A 10,351-nucleotide genomic window follows, 5' to 3' on the forward strand; every position below is an offset into this window, starting at 1 on the left:
TCAATCTAGTGAACCTCTTCTGAACCCCCACCTCCAGTGCCACCACACCCTTCTTCAAAGAAGGTGACAAAAAGTGAACACAATACTCCAAGTGTGGCCTCACCAATGCCTGATACAATTGTAACAACACTTCTCTACTTTTTTACTCTAGACTCTTTGCAATAAATGCCAAGAGGCTTAGACATTAATCAGAACAAGTCGGAATTGACTCTGAATCATTAAACTTACTCAGAAAAAATCAATTGCATCGCAATAAATTGGGCCAAGTCCTCACAAAAATCTGAATCCAAGGAAGAAACGGACCAATTAAGAAGTTTTTTTGGACAGTTCATAGAAATCATAGAAACCCTACAGTGCAGAAAGAGGCCATTCGGCCCATCGAGTCTGCACCGACCACAATCCCATCATGCCCTACTCCCTTACCCCTACATATTTACCCGCTAATCCCTCTAAGCTACGCATCTCAGGACACTAAGGGGCAATTTTAGCATGGCCAATCAACCTAACCCGCACATCTTTGAACTGTGGGAGGAAACCGGAGCACCCGGAGGAAACCCACGCAGACACGAGGAGAATGTGCAAACTCCACACAGACACACAGACAGTTGAACTAGTCATGCATTCAGACTAGACCTGATGCCAATTGTGAAGTATTGGAACTGAGTACTATGATGAATATGTGTTGCTGGGGTGTGTGGGAGGTATGGGGAGTGTGAGTTGCTGGGGGTTTGTGGCGGGGGGGGGGGATGTATGGGGAGTATGAGTTGCTGGGGGCATGTGGGGGGGGGTATGGGGAGTGTGTGTTGCTGGGGGTCTGTGGGGGGGTATGGGGAGTGTGTGTTCCTGCAGGTCATAGAGTCATAGAGTCATAGTGGTTTACAGCATGGAAACAGGCCCTTCGGCCCAACTTGTCCATGACACCCTTTTTTTTAAACCCCTAAGTTATCCCAATTGCCCGCATTTGGCCCATGTCCCTCTATACCCATCTTATCCATGTAACTATCTAAATGCTTTTTTAAAAGACAAAATTGTACCCGCCTCTACTACTACCTCTGGCAGCTTGTTCCAGACACTCACCACCCTCTGTATGAAAAAATTGCCCCTCTGGACACTTTTATATCTCTCCCCTCTCACCTCAAACCTATGCCCTCTAGTTTTAGACTTCCCTACCTTTCGGAAAAGATATTGTCTATCTAGCTGATCTGTGCCCCTCATTATTTTATAGACCTCTATAAGATCACCCCTCAGCCTCCGACGCTCCAGAGAAAAGAGTCCCTATCTATCCAGCCTCTCCTTATAACCCAAAACATCAAGTCCCGGTAGCATCCAAGTAAATCTTTTCTGCACTCTTTCTAGTTTAATAATATCCTTTCTATAATAGGGTGACCAGAACTGCACATATTATTCCAAGCGTGGCCTTACCAATATCTTGTACAAACTTCAACAAGACATCCCAACTCCTGTATTCAATGTTCTGGCCGATGAAACCAAGCATGCCGAATGCCTTCTTCACCACTCTGTCCACCTGTGACTTCATTTTCAAGGAGCTATGAACATGTACCCTTAGATCCCTTTGTTCTGTAACTCTCCCCAGTGCCCTACCATTAACTGAGTAAGTCCTGCCCTGGTTCAATCTACCAAAATACATCACCTCACATTTATCTAAATTAAACTCCATCTGCTATTCGTCAGCCCACTGGCCCAATTGATCAAGATCCCGTTGCAACCAGAGATAACTTTCTTCACTGTCCACGATGCCACCAATCTTGATGTCATCTGCAAACTTACTAACCATGCCTCTTATATTCTCATCCAAATCATTGATATAAATGACAAATAACAGCGGACCCAGCACTGATCCCTGAGGCACATCGCTGGTCACAGGCCTCCAGTTTAAAAAACAACCCTCTACACCACCCTCTGGCTTCTGTCAAGAAGCCAATTTTGTATCCATTTAGATACCTCACCCTGCATCCCATGAGATTTACCCTTATGCAACAACCTACCATGCGGTACCTTGTCAAAGGCTTTGCTAAAGTCCATGTAGACAACATCAACTGCACTGCCCTCATCTACCTTCTTGGTTAGCCCTTCAAAAAATTCAATCAAATTTGTGAGGCATGATTTTCCACTCACAAAGCCATGCTGACTGTCCCTAATCAGTCCTTGCGTCTCTAAATGCCTGTAGATTCTGTCTCTCAAAATACCTTCCAACAATTTACCCACCATAGATGTGAGGCTCACTGGTCTGTAGTTCCCAGGCTTTTCCCTGCAGCCTTTTTAAGCAAAGGCACAACATTTGCCACTCTCCAATCTTCAGGCACCTCACCCGTGACTATCGATGATTCAAATATTTTGGCTAGGGGACCCCCAATTTCCTCCCTAGCCTCCCACAATGTCCTGGGATATACTTCATCAGGTCCCAGGGATTTATCTACCTTGATGCGCTTTAAGACTTCCAGCAGCTCCTTTTCTGTAATATGTACTCCTCAAGACATCACTATTTATTTCCCCAAGTTCCCTAAGATCCATGCTTTTCTCAACAGTAAATACTGATGAGAAATATTCATTTAGGATCTCACCCATCTCTTGTGGATCTGCACATGGATGACCTTGCTGATCCTTAAGAGGCCCTACTCTCTCCCGAGTTACTCTTTTGTCCTTTATGTATTTGTAGAAGCTCTTTGGATTCTCCTTTGCCTTATCTGCCAAAACAATCTCGTGTCCCCTTTTGGCCCTCCAGATTTCTCTCTTAACTCTACTCCTACACCCCTTATACCCCCAGATCCCAGCTGCCTATGCATGTCATGTGTGTTGCTCGGGGTGAGTGGGGGAAATGGGGAGTGTGAGTTGCTAGGAGTCTGTGGGGGGAATGGGGAGTGTGTGTTGCTGAGGCTGTCGGGGGGGGGAGGGGGGGGGGTAATGGGGAGTGTGAGTTGCTAGGAGTCTGTGGGGGGAATGGGGAGTGTGTGTTGCTGAGGCTGTCGGGGGGGGGGGGGCGGTAATGGGGAGTGTGAGTTGCTAGGAGTCTGTGGGGGGTATGTGGAGTGTGTGTTGCTGGGGATCTATAGGGGGTATGGGGAGTGTGTGTTACTCGGGGTGTGTGGCAGGATATGGGGAGTGTGTGTTGCTGGGTATGGGGAATATGTGTTGCTGGGGATCTGTAGGGGGTATGGGGAGTGTGTGTTGCTGGGAGGAGTATGGGGAGTGGGTGTTTCTGGGGGTCTACGTGTGGGTATGGGGAGTGTGTGTTGCTGGGGGTCTGGGGGGGGGTATGGGGAGTGGGTGTTTCTGGGGGTCTACGTGTGGGTATGGGGAGTGTGTGTTGCTGGGGGTGTGTGTGGGGGTATGGGGAGTGTGTGTTGCTGGGGGTGTGTCGGGGGGTATGGGGAGTGTTTGTTGCTGGGGGTCTGTTTGGGGTTATGGGGAGTGTGTGTTGCTGGGGTTCTGGGGGGGAGGGTATGGGGAGTGTGTGTTGCTGGGGGTCTGTGAGTGGGGGTTATGGGGTGTGTGTAATGCTGGGGGTCTGTGGGGGGTATGGGGGGCTGTGTGTTGCTGGGGGTCTGTGAGTGGGAGGGGTATGGGGACTGTGTGTTGCTGGGTGGTTGTGGGGGGGTATGGGGAGTGTATGTTGCTGAGGGTCGGTGGGGGGTATGGGGGGGTGTGTTGCTGGGTGTGTGGGGGGGCGCTATGGGGAGTGTGTGCTGCTGGGGATGTGTGGGGGATATGGGGAGTGTGTGTTGCTGGGGGTGTGGGGGGAATGGGGAGTGTGTGTTGCTGGGGGGGTGTGGGGGGAATGGGGAGTGTGTGTTGCTGGGGGTGTGGGGGGAATGGGGAGTGTGTGTTGCTGGGGGTGTGGGGGGAATGGGGAGTGTGTGTTGCTGGGGGTGTGTGGAGGGAATGGGGAGTGTGTGTTGCTGGGAGTGTGGGGGGAATGGGGAGTGTGTGTTGCTGGGGGTGTGGGGGGAATGGGGAGTGTGTGTTGCTGGGGGTGTGGGGGGAATGGGGAGTGTGTGTTGCTGGGGGTGTGGGGGGAATGGGGAGTGTGTGTTGCTGGGGGTGTGGGGGGAATGGGGAGTGTGTGTTGCTGGGGGTGTGGGGGGAATGGGGAGTGTGTGTTGCTGGGGGTGTGGGGAGAATGGGGAGTGTGTGTTGCTGGGGGTGTGTGGAGGGAATGGGGAGTGTGTGTTGCTGGGAGTGTGGGGGGAATGGGGAGTGTGTGTTGCTGGGGGTGTGGGGGGAATGGGGAGTGTGTGTTGCTGGGGGTGTGGGGGGAATGGGGAGTGTGTGTTGCTGGGGGTGTGTGGAGGGAATGGGGAGTGTGTGTTGCTGGGGGTGTGGGGGGAATGGGGAGTGTGTGTTGCTGGGGGTGTGGGGGGAATGGGGAGTGTGTGTTGCTGGGGGTGTGGGGGGAATGGGGAGTGTGTGTTGCTGGGGGTGTGTGGGGGGGTGTGGGGAGTGGGTGGTTGCTGGGAGTGTGTGGGGAGTATGGGGAGCGTATGTTGCTGGGGGTCTGTGGGGGGAATGGGGAGTGTGTGTTGCTAGGGGTGTGGGGGGAATGGGGAGTGTGTGTTGCTGGGGGTGTGTGGAGGGAATGGGGAGTGTGTGTTGCTGGGGGTGTGTGGAGGGAATGGGGAGTGTGTGTTGCTGGGGGTGTGGGGGGAATGGGGAGTGTGTGTTGCTGGGGGTGTGTGGAGGGAATGGGGAGTGTGTGTTGCTGGGGGTGTGGGGGGAATGGGGAGTGTGTGTTGCTGGGGGTGTGGGGGGAATGGGGAGTGTGTGTTGCTGGGGGTGTGGGGGGAATGGGGAGTGTGTGTTGCTGGGGGTGTGGGGGGAATGGGGAGTGTGTGTTGCTGGGGGTGTGTGGGGGGGTGTGGGGAGTGGGTGGTTGCTGGGAGTGTGTGGGGAGTATGGGGAGCGTATGTTGCTGGGGGTCTGTGGGGGGAATGGGGAGTGTGTGTTGCTGGGGGTGTGGGGGGAATGGGGAGTGTGTGTTTCTGGGAGTGTGTGGGGGGTATGGGGAGTGTGTGTTGATGGGGGTCTTTGGGGGTATGGGGAGAGCGTGTTGTTGGGGGTGTGTGGGGAGTGTGTGTTACTGGAGGTGTGTGGGGGGGTATGGGGAGTGTGTGTTGCTAGGAGTGTGTGGGGAGGCATGGGGAGTGTGTGTTGATGGGAGTGTGTGGGTGGGTATGGGGAGTATGTGTTGACGGGGGTCTTTGATGGGTATGGGGAGTGGTGTTGCTGGGTGTGTGGGGGGGTATGGAGATGATTGTTGCTTGGGGTCTGTGTAGGGTATGGGGAGTGTGCGTTGCTGGGGGTGTGTGGGGGCATGGGGAGTGTGTGTTGCTGGGGGTCTGTGGGGGGGGTATGGGGGGTTTGTGTTGCTGGGAGTGTGTGGGGAAGGGTACGGGGAGTGTGTGATGCTGGGGTTGCGTGTGGGGGGAGGGGGTATGGGGAGTGTGTGTTGCTGGGTGTGTGTGGTGGGGTATGGGGAATGTGTGTTGTTGGGGGTCTGTGTGGGGGGTATGGAGAGTGTGTGTTGCTGCGGGTGTGAAAGGGGGACTATGGGGAATGTGTGTTGCTGGCGATCTGTGGCTGGGGTATGGGGGGGATGTGTTGCTGGGGTGTGTGGTGGTGGTGGTATGGGGAGTGTGTGCTGCTGGGGATGTGTGGGGGGTATGGGGAGTGTGTGTTGCTGGGTGTGTGGGGGGGTGCTATGGGGAGTGTGGGTTGCTGGGGGTGTGTGTGGGGAGTATGGGAGACTGTGGGGGGGGTATGGGGATGGTGTCTTGCTGGAGGTGTGTGGGGGGGTATGGGGAGTGTGTGTTGCTGGGGGTCTGTGTGGGGGGGTATCAGGAGTGTGTGTTGCAGGGGTATGGAGGGGTATGGGGAGTGTATTGCTGGGGTGTGTGGGGGGTATGGGGACTGTGTGTTGGTGGGGGTGTGTGTGGGGGTTATGGGGAGTGTTTGTTTGCTGGGGGTGTGTGGGGGGATATGGGGAGTGTATTGCTGGGGTGTGTGGGGGGTATGGAGAGTGTGTGTTGGTGGGGGTCTGTGGGGGTTTCTGGGGTGTGTATGTTGCTCGGGGTCTGTGTAGGGGGGCTATGGGGAGCAGCGTGGAGCAGTTTGAACATGGAGAGCTGCTCGAAGGGCCTATCGGCCTCCTCCTGCTCCTATCTTCTATGTTTCTATGTTTCTATCTTGTTTTTTGGTTTGTGTCCTGGTAACTTGTCTTTGTTTCATCCTGTGTCCAATGTGGAGGTGCCGGTGTTGGACTGGGGTGGGCACAGTGAGAAATCTCACAACTCCAGGTTAAAGTCCAACAGGTTTATTTGGTATCACCTGATGAAGGAGCAGCGCTCCGAAAGTCTGTGATACCAAATAAGCCTGTTGGTCCTTAACCTGGTGCTGTGAGATTCCTTACGAATGGACAAGTAAAAATCCTAAGGCCAGGAATGCAGTGTTTATGAAACTGACACAAGGTTAGAGTTGTTTCTTTCCTGAATGCGCAGTTTACCTCCTGCTCACCCTCCCTGATCATGTGCCTGAATCCGACTTTTATAGAGGTGTTTTCCAGACCGATCCGGCTGCGGCGAATGAGGCAGTAATGGCAGGTGAGCTGGGACGATTGGGACTGAAGCTCGTCTAATGCTGAATGCAAAAAAATACAAATTAGGCCGGCTCCTGATCGTGCCAAATTTTTTTTTGGTCAAATGGGAATGGGTGCCAAAACAGGTGCATTGCATCCGATTTTACGACAGTTTCCCGCCACAAAACGGGCGCGATGAGGTTGTAAAATTCCATCCCCTGCTCAGGGAGCGATGTCCAGGTTAGGGATTAACCAGACAATGCACAGTGAGTACTCAAGCTCCAAAACATTTATCACTTGCTAGCAAGGAGAACAGACACAATGAATTTCACTATGGCGTTCTGTTGATTTATACAGAAAATTAGCAGTTATAGTTAATTACAGCAAATGAGAAACGAGCAACCTTATTTGCAGAAGGATATATTGGCCTTGGAGGGAGTGCAGAGAAGGTTCACCAGGTTGATACCAGAGATGAGGGGTGTTGATTATGAGGAGAGACTGAGCAGGTTGGGTTTGTACTCGTTGGAATTTAGAAGGCTGAGGGGGGATCTTATAGAGACCTATAAGATAATGAAGGGCTGGATAGGGTAGAGGTGGAGAGATTCTTTCCACTTAGAAAGGAAGCTGGAACTAGAGGACACAGCCTCAAAATAAAGGGGGGTCAGTTTAGGACAGAGTTGAGGAGGAACTTCTTCTCTCAGAGGGTGGTGAATCTCTGGAATTCTCTGCCCACTGAAGTGGTGGAGGCTACCTCGTTGAATATGTTTAAATCACGGATAGATGGATTCCTGATCGGTAGGGGAATTAGGGGTTATAGGGATCAGGCGGGTGAGTGGAACTGATCCACTTCAGGTCAGCCATGATCTTATTGAATGGCGGGGCAGGCTCGAGGGGCTAGATGGCCGACTCCTGCTCCTATTTCTTATGTTCTTATGTAACTTTCCAATCCTTCATTTGCATACATAGTCCACCAATCATAGCATGTTTTTTGCCCTTTCTCATCCAGTGTCTCCTTCATTAGCGTACTATGTCAACACATCTTGCCAAATATCATATGATGCCAAAACATTGAATTGAATGTATTGAAGAGATGGCTGGATATAGCACTTGGGGCAAATGGGATCAATGGGGAGAAGCAGGATTAGGCTATTAAATTGGATGATTAGCCATGATCGTGATGAATGGCGGAGCAGGCTCGAAGGGCCAAATGGCCTCCTCCTGCTCCTATCTTCTATGTTTGTATGTTTCTATCTTGTTTTTTGGTATGTGTCATGGTAACTTGTCTTTGTTTCATCCTGTGGCCAAGGCCAGGAATGCATTGTTTATAAAACTGACACAAAGTTAGAATAGTCTCTTTCCTGAATGTGCAACCGCTGACCCCAATGAGGCCTTGTTTCCATTTTTGCTGACAGAGTTGCCTGCCATTGTTGTTGTAACTTAATTTCCACACCAGCATCTTGCAGGTTTTAACTGCTTTTAACTATAGTTTCACAAGTCCCAGCAACCCATGGGTGCTTTATTTGAAGTGAGCATCCTTAATCTTGCAGAACAAAGTGAATTAAATATTTGGCCATAGCTGGAATTACAACTTAATTTCCACACCCACGTTTCATTCCCTGATGAAAGCATGGATCTGAAACATCGGGCCAGACTTCCACTGAGTCGGGACAACCTTTTAAAGTAAAGTATTTATTAGTCAAAAGTAAGGCTTACATTAACACTGCAATGAAGTTACTGTAAAATTCGCCACTGTCCCGGTGCCTGTTCGGGTCAATGCACCCTAACCAGCACGTCTTTCAGAAACCGGAGCACCCGGAGAAAACCCACGCAGACATGGGGAGAACGTGCAGACTCCGCACAGACAGTGACCCAAGCCGGGAATTGAACCCAGGTCCCTGGCGCTGTGAGGCAGCAGTGCTAACCACTGAGCCTGGGAGCCCTTTGAAAATGGCGGGCATGACCCGATTCCTGGATTTTTGCCAGCACGGGATAAGGGTGCAGGTAGCCTGCCTGCAAATATCACAGCTGCCCGGCTGCCAAGTGTGAGCAGGTTAACAGAAACCCCACAATTTTACAGGCGCAGTAAGTAGATGTCGTTCACAACCTTACAGAGAATGCCCAAGCTTTGTGAAATCCCACTACTAAGTGGGAACCAAAAATAAAAATCCTCTGCCTGAAATTTTTTCTTTGACAAACTTTGAAATACATTGAAAAAAAACATTTGTTCTTTCAATTTCAATGGTTAGTTGCTGGAATGAAGGTTAGATTTGTTTTATTAATGACTTAGAGGAAGAGATACAGGGTAATGTATCTAAGTTTGCCGATGATACAAAGCTAGGTGGAAAGTTTTAGCTGAAGGGAGGGCACAGAAAGGCTTTAAAGAAACATAGACAGGTTAAGTGAGCAGGCAATAAGATGGCAAATGGAGTATAATGTAGGCAAATGTGAGGTTATTCAATTTGGTCGTAAGAACAGAAAAGCAGAATATTTTTGGGGTGTGAAACTTGTAAATGTTGATGCTCAGAGGGGCGTGGGTGTGTTTGAACAAGAAACACAGAAAGTTTTAGGTTGGAGATACAGCAAGCAATTTTTTTAATTCATTCATGAGACATGGGCATCGCTGGCTGGCCAGCATTTATTGCCCCTTCCTAGTTGCCCTTGAGAAGGTGGTGGCAAGCTGCCTTCTTGAATCACTGCAGTCCACGTGGGTTGGCCCACAATGTTGGGGTGTGGAATGGGCTGCCTGCAGTGATAGTGGAGTCAGACACTTTAGGAACATTTAAGCAGTTATTGGATAGGCACATGGAGCACACCAGGATGATAAGGAGCGGGCCTGTTCTGTGCTGTACTGTTCTATGTTTCTATGTTTCTAATGCCGTTAGGGAGGGAATTCCAGGATTTTGACCCAGCAACTGCGAAGGAACAGCGATATATTTCCAAATCAGGATGGTGAGTGGCTTGGAGGGGAACTTGCAGATGGTGGTTTTCCCATGTATCTGCTGCCCTTGTGTATCTAGATGTAAGTGGTTGTGGTTCAATTAGGAAGGCAAATGGCATATTGGCCTCTATTACAAGGAGATTGGAGTACACAGATAAAGAAGTCTTACTACAGTCTGGCCAAGGGGCTGGGTGCTGGAGGAGCAGTATTTCCAACACTCGCCCCTCTAATTTCTAGACCATATATACCCCTCAATCAACATGGCTGCTGAGTGCCTACCACGATGGCCACAGGAAGTCACATGACAGACTGATGAGGAACCAGTGCAAGCAAGGGTCAGCCATGCAGCCTTATCAGACTATATAAGCCAAGTGCTGAATCCTGCTAAAAGAGGAAGCCTCAGGGTGAAAATTGGATGTTGGGCTGTGTGGGTTTACCTGCTATGTGCAAATTCACTGTCTGCTTTGTAGACAATGAACCCAATTTGGAATTTGACCAAGGACTGGATGAGAACCCTCTTGGTAACTAGAAGGTTTTCTGTTTTTGTGACTATGGACTTGGCGACATGCCTTCATGTGGGTTAATTAATAAATTGCTTATTAATTGGACAAGTCGTATAGGGTTTTACTGAGACCATGGTGGGATTTTATGGCCCTGCTTGACCCAAGACTGGAAAATCCTGCCTGAGGTCAATGGAGCTTCCCCTTACCTAATCCGATTCCTGTGGTGGGTGAGATGGTAACATTCTGATGCATGTCTGGAATACTGTGTGCAGTTTTCCTCTCCCTATTTAAGGAGGGATATTATTGTATTGGAGATGGGAC

Source organism: Mustelus asterias, chromosome 17 (assembly GCF_964213995.1).
Source record: "Mustelus asterias chromosome 17, sMusAst1.hap1.1, whole genome shotgun sequence".
In the NCBI taxonomy this organism is placed as follows: Eukaryota; Metazoa; Chordata; class Chondrichthyes; order Carcharhiniformes; family Triakidae; genus Mustelus; species Mustelus asterias.